At 32.7% G+C, this 12,861-nt stretch overlaps 1 protein-coding gene across 4 annotated transcripts in view; it reads left to right on the top strand.

Annotated features, from left to right (window-relative positions):
- LOC109081823 (protein phosphatase 1 regulatory subunit 12B) overlaps positions 1–12,861 on the top strand; it is a 45,867-nt gene that overhangs the window by 5,118 nt on the left and 27,888 nt on the right. The window lies entirely within an intron of this gene.

Here is a 12,861-nt window from a genome sequence, read left to right as displayed (position 1 = left end):
TTTAAACGTACAGTATATTGTTATATTTATACATTGCTCATATGAGAAGCACAAGAATAGCAATGTCAATAGCTCAATTAATAATTTATCGTTTACTGAAATTCTGAAATGTACACCCTTTCATTTAAAGCACTTGTTTTGTAGGTCTTTATGAATCTTTCTTCTTTTCACCCATTTTACTGTATGTGATAATTGCAGGCTGAATTTTTACGGCCATGAAAATCCTGTCATTAATTACTCACTCTCATGTCGTTCCAAAACATTATTTCTTATTTAAATAAATATATAAAGTTATTTTTGATGAATTCTGAGAGATCAGAACCTCCATCTCCTCATTTTTTTTAGTATTTCCCAAGAAGGTCAGTTATAACCTTGACAATTTGGTATTTCCTTTCTCAAAAATAAACAAATAATTGCACTTTCACACCACTAGATAGCACTGCAGCATAGTTCTTTTTTAGTCTATGTAGAATGACATTTTTGGCCCAGTAGAAGATCTGTTTCAAAGTAATCTATTATCCTTAAATTCTCACATTATATGCCCATTATACATTTTTATCAGGATAAATGTTTTCCTCTGTTTATGTATAGAGATGGTAAGGCTCAGAGCTTGCTCTCCGCTCTTAATGAACCCCTGAAGAGTGTGCGAGGTATCCTGACATTCCATACCATGTAGGGCAAAACGAGCCGTCTACAGCCTCTCATCCCACTCCTTCTCTATTTCCCCAAGCTTTCAGCACTATACGCTTAATACATCACATAAAGTGAGGGAAATAAATGAAAATAAAACAATAAGAAAAAGCCTGCACTGCATAAAGAGACGTACTGTATAAGGCAACAAAATGGGTGGAGGAGAGAGAGAACAAGGACAAAACCTATATGTGTGGCAGTGGAAAGGTACAGTGAATCCCCTTCTCAATCCGTCAGCTGGCTCTCGTCTGATTCGAAGCACTGAATGACTCTGGGGAAGCCGCTGTGTAATAGGAGAAAGCTTCTGTGCAGTTGCGGCCTATATCGGTCACTGATAATTAACACTGATACTCATCAGGACGGAGCCTGTTTCAGCATGCCGCATGAATGTAAACTGAGTCATGTTACTGTTACTGATGAGGGAAATGTATGTGTGTGTGTTTAGTGCAACTGTTTCTATGTGTTTTATGGGCAGCAGTGCTTATTGCCAGCTTGATGGAAGATGAATCACTGTAACACTATCAGAGTGTGTGCCAACATCAAGCTGTTTCAGTTTATTTAATTGATTAAATCTTAAATCATGCATTCAACAAGCATGTCAACAAAAGAGAAGCTTTAGGGCTACTTGCGGTTTTCCACAAAAAAAAAAAAAAAAAAAAAATTACAAAAAAATGAATAATAATAATTATATATATATATATATATATATATAGTATGTGTGTGTGTGTAATATAGTATATATATATATATTATCTATATATATATATAGTTTAATGTTGAAAATAAAGAAATTAAGATGTAATTTTACAGTAATGCAAATCAAAAAATTATATTTTTTATTATTTATTTATTCTTTAACACTTGATTTTTGTTTTACATTTAACAGTGAAATACTACAGTAGTATTTTTTGTTTTTATTTACAAATTTTTGTTTAGTAGTAGTAGTAATAATAATAATAATAGTAAGTATTATTATTATTTTTAACATGAATAATAATACTGATGATGACAATGACAATGAGATGATTATTATTGCTATTATTTTATAGCCATATTAATATATAATCACAAAGATTTGACCGAATTGTGCAGCCCCGAAAACAAGCAAAGTAAACCTGGATTTTGTCAAATTACATTTTAAATTTTACTTACTTTTTAATCACATAACTCACTTAACATTTTTTAATCTACATTTTTTTTTAATTAAGCTATTTTATTTTTTTATATTATATATTATAGCCTATTATATTATATTATATTATATTATATTATAGTAGATAGCCTAGATATTTATAACAGTACATATATTGTAAATAAATACTGTGTGGCTTAACAGTACATATATTGTAAATAAAATAAATTAGGTCTTGTGTAGTCATATATGGAAATTCCAAAGATTAACTTCAAGTTGAACTTAAATCTTAAATGTCACACAAAAATCATAATTTGACTGTAAAAAATGATTTATTCCAGTGGAACTTTTTCTCATTTTACACAATAGAGCTTTTGCTCCATAGTGAGACATGGTCAAATTTCTGACTATATTGTTTATTATTATATAAAGACACGAGCTGTAAGGGAAGGCTATACTGGGTGCTGTAGGTTTGAGATGGAGTATTATATGATATGTAAGCTGAGATCTTGGGAATGAGCCAGAAAGCTGCAAACCATGGGATGCTGTGGTTAACCAAAACTCTGCCTCTTCTCATAAAAGAGCTAAATGATCTGACAGACCAGCTACAGTGTGAAGACGCCGTGTGTGTGTGTGTGTGTGTGTGGACTTCAGTATCTCAGTGTGTATGTGAGTGTGTGTTTTATGCAGAAGCCACCGAGTTTGTTTGTATTCATAATAATCTGTTGTGATTGCGTATGTCTATATTTGGTTATTGTGTATTTCTTGTGTTTAATGGATTTGCGTGTTATCCTAGGAATAGATTGCACAAAGTGTGTGTGTGCTGATGTGTGTGTTTATGGTGGAAATGGCCTCTTTTTGACCCCAGCAGAGAGCAATGGAAGTTTACTTTCTGCTAGAAACATTTCCATCCTGTGTCTCCTCTCCTTTCATATTTTCCACACAGGCCTGAAATCTCCTGCTGTGCTGTAACATACATTTCTCCTCAGTTCTATATTGTAATTGCTGTTTCTTTTTTGACCCTTCATGAAGCCATGACATGTTGTTTAATCTGGCGATAACATGCCACAACATCCGTTATATATATAGTGTTGAAATACAGAAGACATCAGCCTTCATAAAACCATGTGTTTTCATTAATACTATATGTTTCACGCACAGTATAGTGTTCTTTTTGTGAGAATGTGAGGGCTAGCTGTCACACAGAGAATACTTGAGTGGTAATCCAAATGAATCACTGAGTTTCATTAAGTTGACCGTTGACCTGATTCATAGAAATGAATCAAATATACACTACACTACTGCTTGGGGTGTGTAAGATTTTTTAAAAAAGTTTAAAGCTAGAAGTCCTTTATGCTCACTAAGGCTGCATTTATTTGATCAAATAAATGATCATTAATATAACTGCTTTTATATGTGGATATAATTTAAAATGTAATTTATTCCTGTAATGTAAAGTTGAATTTTCAGCATCATTACTTCAGTCTTCAGTGTCACATGATCCTTCAGAAATCATTCTAATATGATGATTGCTGCTCAAGAAAAATCTGTTTATTTACCAGTTTATTTATTTGTATTAACATGACTCATTTATTTATTTAGAAAACAGTTGTGCTGCTGATATATATATATATATATATATATATATATATATGTATATTAGTGCTGTCAAACGATTAATCACACCCAAGATAAAAGTTTTTGTTTACATAATAAATGTGTGTGCTGTGTATATTTATTATGCTTATATAAATATACACACATACAGTATATATTTTGAAAATGTTTACGTGAATATTTTTATATTCATATAATTTATATATAAATAAATTTAATATATAAACCTAACATATTTTTCTTAAATATATACATGCATGTGTGTGTATTGATATATACATAAAAATATATATATAGTACACACACATTTGTTGTAAACAAAAACTTTTATTATGGATGTGATTAATCGCAAATAATCATTTGACCGCAAAAACATCATTTATTTGATCAAAAATACAGAAAAAAAAAAAGTTTGGAAACATTACTATTTTTAATGTTTTTGAAAGAAGTCTCTTCTGCTCATCAAGCCTGCATTTATTTGATCAAAAATACAGAAAAAAACAGTAATATTGTGAAATATTATTACAACTTAAAATAATAGGTTTTCTATTTGAATATACTTTAAAAAAATAATTTATTCCTGTGATGCAAAGCTGAATTTTCAGCATCATTACTCCAGCCTTCAGTGTCACATGTAACATCCAGTCTATCACATGATCATTTAGAAATCATTCTAATATTCTGATTTATTATGAGTGTTGGAAACAGTTCTGCTGTCTAATATATTTGATGAATAAAAGGTTAAAAAGAACTGCATTTATTAAAAAAAAAAAAAAAAATTCTAATAATATATATTCTAATAATATATTTTCTTTACTATCACTTTTTATCAATTTAACACATCCTTGCTGAATAAAAGAATGGATTTTATTTAAAAAAAAGAGAAAGAAAATTGTTAAAACATACAAATATACCAGTAGTGTATATTGGTTATTGCAAACATATTTCTATTTTAAAACACATTTTTTTTTTTTTTTTTTTTTTACTTTTTATTCATCAAAGGTATCCTAAAAAAGTATCACATGTTCTGAAAAAAAATATTAAGCAGCAGAACTGTTTCCAACTTTGATAATGAATCATCATATTAGAATGATTTCTAAAGAATCATGTGATAATGATCCTAAAAATTCAGCTTTGCATCACAAAAATAAATGATAATTTAAAGTATAATAAATTTAAAAACAATTATTTTAAATTGTAATAATATATCACAATATTACATTTTTTTTCTGTGTTTTTGATCAAATAAATGCAGGCTTGATGAGCAGAAGAAACTTCTTTCAAAAACATTAAAAATAGTAATGTTTCCAAACTTTTGGTCTATACTGTATATATATACATGCACACACACACACACACACACACACACACACACACACACACACACACACACACACACACACACACACACACACACACACAAAAAAAGCACACACTAAAATAAACAAATTAATTTTTTAAATAGAAATCATTAGCAACACTGTAAATGTCTTTACAGTAATTTTTACATATTAAATATGTTCTTACTAAAATAAATAAATAAATAAATAAATAAATAAATAAATAAATAAATAAATAAATAAATTAGAGACCATACTAAAACACTCATAAACTTATTCATATATGTGAGCTGTGAAACAAGGAAAGATTGCAATAGTGAATATTCATCTATCTTACATGTTATGACTGTTGATGGGAATCCAACCTAAAAAAGCCCAATGAGTCAAACGATTCATTCCAGTGGCCCTTTTGTTTTCATCTCATTTTATCTCACTGTTGGGATGCGGATCTCAAAGATTAGTTTGTGTCCTGAATCGAGAGGATAAGTAGAGGACACGCACTGAACCCAAGAGCTCGCGGATATGAATGTTCCATTTGGAAAGTCATAAAAAGAAGAATAGGTCAGGTCTGCTTAACCCGAAACGCAGATGCAGCTATTGAACCTTTGGCTTCCAGACTGAAATCCACTGTCTTAAACAAGTCTCCCAAGGCCAGTTTCCACCGGCTTACTCCGTCCAGGCCAGTGGAAAAGGAAAGCCATTGTGGCCGATGTGATGAGGTGCACTGTATGGCTTAGGTTCACCTCTGCAGATGGCTTTGAGTTCTCTTGCATTATTAGCCAGAAACAGACAGGATGAAAGAGAAAGAAAGAGGAACTGCTTTTAAAGAGCGGACCAGCTCCAAAACCTATGTACTTGAAAAGTATTTGGAGAAATCCTTAATGTTAAATACATTAATATTAAACTTCAGCACATAATTCATTCTGCATCGTTTGTGCTGCAGACATTAATGACAGTGAACACCACCAGTTGTGTGTCTTGAAAGATTGTACAACTACAGATTTAAAGCAACAAATTTCCAAAAAGTACTTTGTCAGGTTTTAAAAGATTAAAGGAATAGCTCACCCGAAAATTAAAAATAGAAAACAATATAATCTCATCAACTGCCCACCAAAGAATACTTTGTTTCTTCATCAGAACAGATTTAGAGAATCATCACTTGCTCACCAATGGATCCTCTGCAGTGAATGGGTGCCGTCAGAATAAGAGTCCAAACAACTGATAAAAACATCATGATAATCTTGATAATCTGTCTTGTGAAGTCAAAAGATGTGCATTTGTAACAAATCCATCATTAAGATGTTTTTAACTTTAAACCTTTGCCTTTAACCAAAATACGAGAGCATAATCCATAATAATGTTTCCTTCAGTGAAAAATTCTGTTGTCCTCTTATATCAAAATCCACCAATGTATTTGTTTAGAACTTTTTATTTTTTTTAATGTTACTCAAGGTCTGCACTCTAAAATTCTCTTTATTTAAACAGGAGATAAATACAAATAACAGACATTTCGGCTTGCTGCCTTCATCAGTGTCAGTGTTTTATTTGCAAACAGTGTTTAATCAGTGCATATTTCTCTCCTGATTCAGACAAGATGACTTTTTCACTGAAGAAAGCAATATTATGGATAGAGGAAGGAAGAGTTTGAATTATGTATTAATTATGGATTTGTTTCTTACAGACACAGTTTTCGTTTCACAAGACATTAACTGATGGACTGGAGTGGTGTGGATTATTGTGATGTTTTTATCAGCTGTTTAGACTCTCATTCTGACGGCACCCATTCACTGCAGAGGATCCATTGGTGATCAAGTGATGTAATGCTACATTTCCCCAAATGTGTGCTGATGAAGAAGCAAACTCATCTACACCTTTGACTTGAGGGCAAGTACATTTTCAGCAAATTTTAACTTTTAGATTAAAACAAAATGTATTTGCTTTTATTTTTTGCTTAACTTGCTTCAGTGTCAGTGATCTGTCATATTTAATTCGGCACAAGGGCTAAAGTTGAAGGAAGGGAGAGCGGTACACGAGATAGGAACTGAGCTTCACTGACAGAGCATTAACTCACATGAGCTCTGACAGTTAGCCTCTTCATTCAAATGTCATTTCAGACCAACTTCATGACACATACGGCACGACTGGAACATGCTAGTGGGCAGTTGGGGCAGGACCGCTGTAAGCTAATTTTAGGTCCGGTACAAAATTTTCGTCATGGATTCATCATTGTTTCCAGTATGTGTCAGTCCACATATACTGTTCAGTTTTCACATACTGAAACATTGTCAAAAATATTTGTTTGGTACCTGTTTATTTTACATTTCATAACTGCATATATTGTATAATGTTAAAATTACAGCCTACTGTACTTGAACTGCATTGATCTGGGCTTCACTTTTAGATATACTGATAAACAATAACATTAACCAAATAAAATATAAGATAGAAAACCCTGATAATAAAATATAACTATTCAAATAAAAAATAATCAAAAGTAATGCAACACACAGGCACTTCTGAGAGCTTTTATTAAAAAAATACATAGACAAAAAAAGTTTGAGATTTAACTAACAAAAACAATTTAATCAATATTTTACTGTAACAGCACATGTATTTTTTTCACTGTACATTATAAGGTAATTCATACTTTATTCTTCCACACTTATTTTACAGCCTAAAAAATATTTTAACAATATTAGGCTACTGTACAATGAATGGGGGCTAAAAAAAAAATCCGTAAAAAAAGTACTTCATATTACAAATGCACTATATTTCCAATTCTCTAAAGTCAATATACAGTATAACAATAAAGTTTTAGTATCCTTTTAAAAGGAGAGAAATTACAAAAGGAAAGATTTTGAAGAAAGTGCTGGTCACTCTTTTCCATGCAGTTAATATGCATGGAAAAGAGTGACCAGCACTTTCTTCAAAATCTCTCCTTTTGTAATTTACAGAAAACTGATTTTAGAACAATTTAAAGGTGATCATATGATTACAGAATTAAAATTTGGTTAAACTATCCCTTCAACAAATGAACAAGTTTTACTATAACATTTTTACAGTCCTTTTCTGTTTAAAGTACTCAAATAAAATAGATACAATAGTGACTTAAACCACCTGGTACTGAGCCAGAGAAAGTGCAGAAGGAATATAAGAGAACAAATAAGTGAAAGGACTGAGATTTATGAAGAGAGAAACTGTGTGTGTGTGTGTGTGTACGAGAGAGAGAGAGAGAGAAAGAGAAAGAGAAAGAGAAAGAGAAAGAGAGAGACGGAGCTGCGTGGGTCCGAGTGAAAACAGTTTTGTTCTTTCAGTGTTTGTGTGGAGTGATTGTAAGCAGACAGAACAGTAAAGGAGGCTTTCAGCCGTCTGTAAAGTTAACAAAGCAAAGTCCTCTCCTTATTTAGCTCTCATTGTATGAATGAGTGAGTGTCAAAGAGAGAACGTCAGCTGGACGAGACGCAACTGTTGTTTATGCGTTTGTGAGTGAGGGAGTGGGACGGAAATAGAGGGAGTGGAGATAGCGAAGAGGAGAGGTGCTTCTAATTGTTTTCATTTTTCTGTAATGATCGAGGAGGAACGGAAACACAGATCGGCTGTCAGTCTCAGCGCACACACTGCAGAGAGAAGGACTCCTCTGGACGCACGCGCGCGCGTTTGCACCTGTTGAGCGTATCTATTCACGTCTAGCAGTCATGGCCGTCTCCACAGCTGTGTGAGAGGGTGCTCGTGTCTATCTGGGGTCTTCCAATCTTACAGGAGAGAGATGTCATCGCTCTATTCGCGCAGCAAGGACCTTTCCTCTCGCTCCAGAAAGTCCCTGTCGGACTCGCCGCCCTCCTCCCCGTCCCCCAGCACCAAAACCTTCAGAGTAAGAGTCAGCTGTGTTTGCTTTGTGTTTGTCACAGTAACACTGATGTTTCAATAGGCAGTATTGTGTTCGATGTGATGTAACTTTGTCATTTGTCACTGGAGGATACAAATGTTCACGTGTTACAATGTTTTAGGCTATATGTAGGGTTTTTGGTCTTCAACAGCAGTAGGAAACAAGTTTTATGGGTTAAACATTTTAGCAAACAAGTAAATAAACATTTATTTAGGATTCTTACCAAAAGACCACAGTGAAAATCTGTGATTTTGTTTTTCATTCAAACCTGGAAATAAACAGTGTTTTAGGATTCTGAGCACTTTTAAGCAAAGAAATGCATTCTAAATGTCAGATCCTGCAGTATTTTTAGGTCACTAATCAAACTGAAGTAAATTTGTGACAATGATCATGTGACTGGTTTCGAAGACTGTTGAGAACGTGATCATCAGGTTTTATCCAAACGTATAGAGTTCATGCAGCTTGAGTGCTGCTGTCATTAACCCTGTAAAGCCTGACATAAAATAATAATCAGAAAAAAATATTGATATACTTTTTAAATAGGACAGTTTATTGAAGCTTTACGCAAAATATAAAATATAAAAGTCTTTTTTGTTTTTTTGATTTATCATATTTGATACATCAAGCTTACTGTATATAACTCATATGATATAGTGAGAATATGAAGCTCATACTTGAGGAGGAAAACCATCTCATTATGCAATATGGTGCAGTTCCTAATATTTATATACCCAAATGGTAAAATGAATTTCTGATCTTAAATGAGCTTAAATGTAAACCAATGAGATCTTTATAACAGTAAAGCAGATTACTTGCATAAAATGCATCTAAATATCAATTGTCACTTAATATAATATGTTTTAATAAGATGATATTTAACTTCATGATCAAAATGTTAGTTTTTATTGTGCTGGTCAAAACATATAATGCAGCGCAATACAATGATAAATGTTCCTTAAAAGCCTTATGGATCACATTTGGTATTATAACATGATTTTTTTTTTCTTTTCTTTTTAATGATGTATGTATAATATAAGCTGCTTCAGTCCAGCAAGTGTTCATCTTGAAATATTACTGACCATATAAAAGTTATTCTTCAGTCTACTTTTCACAGCACAATAACGTTTTTACTACTGTACTTGCTATAAAAGTATGAAGCATCAATCATTCGACAGAAGGCATGTGGTATAGTGTACAACAGGTTTTTCAGCAATGCTTTGTTCATGTTGGTTATTTAGAAACCTCAGAAATGTATGTATCAGACATGATGCGGTAGGTTTTATAGGGTTAAAGCAAACAAAAGCTAATTTTATTGGTAAATCAGTACACAGTTTCAGAAATCAAACAAAATTGCAAGAAACAGTCCTTAACTTGCAGCAAACAAACCAATAATCATGTTGTAAAGGAAGTTGTGGTGCTTGTATGACAACAGAGCATCTCTGAGCTCATCAGACGGTGTTGTTGTTCCTGACATCAGCGAGTGAACAGAGCTTCAGTGTCTCTCATGTAAACACTGATTCAGGATGTTGTGGGAGTCAGTCCCAGCCATCATGGTTCACTCAGTTTCGAAATGACTCTGGCCATGTCCCCCAGTGATTTGCTAATAATTACTGCAGAGCATAAACAGTTTGCAGCATTGTCAGAAGAGGCCTATTAAGAAAATTCTCTTCAAATGCTTAGTATATGGTACAGTAGTGAGTTGATGGTATATAGTTGACATGATGTGAAGATTTTTTGGAAGTTCTTGTCAGGTTTTCTTAAGAAAATATGAGTGATGTTTGTTAATGCATGATGCTAGAGTGTTGTGGATGCTGCCAGCGATTGCTTTGTGGTTGCGTGAACATTTCTAGGTGTTCTGGGTGTTTCTTTTTATAATCCACCAGACAGAAATCATAAGACTGGTTTAGGTATGCGGTAGAAGTAACACACACCTCTTCTAAACAAACCAATGATTAAAGGAATCATTCAGCATAAACAGTAAGTTTAATATCTGTTCAGATCTGAGGCTCGTCTGAGCAAAAACTGAGCAAAATACTGAGGCTAGTAAGGAAAAGTCACCTCAAAAAAATTGTATATATTATATTTTTTAATTTAAAAAATTTCAAAAATATTCAATTCATAAAAAAAACACACACATATAAAAATTCACCTAAAAAAAGTATAAAGTTAAAAAAATGAGTTTTGTTGGTCTAAATTGGTCTAAAGATATATATTCTACTGATTTATTGATGTTTAAGTCATAAAAATGAGTTTTGTTATACTAAAATTGACTAAAAAAAGTACAAAACCACAAATATAATAAATATTACAAAACTAAAAAAATAAAAAATGAATTATAGAAGTACAAAACTACAAATGTAGTTTCTGTGTTATGGCAGAATAATTCTAAAATGATTAGAAAAGCAGTTTAGATGAAGCACATACTATACTATTCACACTGAAAGACGTTGCTGTCACTGGTTGATATTTCATGTCAACATGCCATTTCTGAATGTCTTTTAAATGCATGAAGTTATGGCAGTGTGGGACAGGTTTTGATCCAGTTTGAGTCATTATGCTTGTGTTTGCGAACAGGGTTTGTCCTGTATTATTAGGCAGTAAGCTGATCTCACATATAAGCCAACAATGCACCCATATAATCCAATATTTCCCCTTAATAGATTTAAACACCTTTCCTGGATAATACATAACCATTAATGTGAATAAAATGAAACTGAAAATTCCTCATCATTTTTTTAGCAGGAAAATCCTGTCAATTTTTGTATGACATGAGAAACCAATATCTGTGTGTGACGGGGAACACTGCGAGTTCCCTCTCACACAGTCATTGAGTTGTAACTACAAGTGCATAAACGGTTCCACGTGGCTGGGTTTGAAAAGTGCTACCATAATGCATTTCATAAGACTCAGTTTTTAAATCTCACCGGACCAATCCAGGATATACTGTTTCATAATCAGACAGCATTTGTTGAAACACTCGCTGTTTCAGTTTTTCTTTTGGCTGCTGTATTGCCACTTTAAAACCCCATAAACAAACTCAAAGTCTGTGAGTGAACGAGACCAATAAAGGCCATGTTGACGTGTGGAGACTGTGTTTACTTCAGTGAAAAAATGCCTATAAAATCAGCAGGTGCTGCAGCTGTTCTGTCTTTAGGAAGGTAATGCAAGCACTGAATGAAGAAGAAACAGATTGCCATTAGTCCAGTGCTTTTGTTGAGTGTGACAGTCCAATTTGGACATAAAACTGCTGCTTCATGTATGACATCACTAGTCCCACATCTCTGTAGTTTGTCAAGCTAGATGTTACTCATAACTTATAAGTAGTTGGGGGCTGTTTATACAGAACACATTTTTGCATAGCACTGAGCTGCTTTTCTATTGTCTTTCTATATAAACATATGCTAGAAGGACATGTTTGCCCATTGCTTTCACTTCTTGCATCTTTTGCAGTGTCTTGTGCTTGACAAGGCATTTCAGAAACACAGAGCTCAAATTGAAAGTTGTAAAAAAAAATAAGTTGTTGCATTTTTTTCCATTCCTCTGGCCTGAAAAATGTATTCTGTGTGAACAAAACTAGTCAAGCAACTCTTTTGAAACAATAGTTTCCTTCACTACATGCTGTATCTTTACTACCTTTACTGTATCAAAGGTATTGCCACATTGAAGCTATATAAGGGCAGTATTTTCAACTACTATCCAATGATGTAATTCATAATTTAATCAAGCTGTGTTTTGTCTCTGACACAGAAACAATGACTTTTTTTTAATTAATGAATGAACAATTTGGTTATTAACATTAAACTCTAAGTGGATACATTTACATTAAATACAGCTAAAAAATAAATAGAATAAACCCTAATTTACAGTACTGAGTCAAAACAGCAAAATGTGTATGTAGTGAACAGCAAAATTTAACGAAATACACCTCTATATAAAAAAAGAACAAAAATGCATTGCAGGAGCTGTACTTACAGTAGTTAATAATTATTTAAATCAATTCACTAAAATGAACCAGAATAGGAGCAGAACAATGTAGAACCAGAATGAATTGAAATGGGATGGGTCCTACTTGGTGTAAAAATACAATAAATAGTGTAGACAAATACAATAAATAGTGTAACTCACCATGGGTTAAAAGTGATAGTTTGTAAATGATCAGAATCAACCTTGTTTATCATTTATCAATAACAATTACA

Source organism: Cyprinus carpio, chromosome B23, assembly GCF_018340385.1.
Source record: "Cyprinus carpio isolate SPL01 chromosome B23, ASM1834038v1, whole genome shotgun sequence".
NCBI lineage: Eukaryota > Metazoa > Chordata > Actinopteri > Cypriniformes > Cyprinidae > Cyprinus > Cyprinus carpio.
Note: the sequence above shows the minus strand (reverse complement) of the source record. Positions and strands in the feature narration are given on the sequence as shown.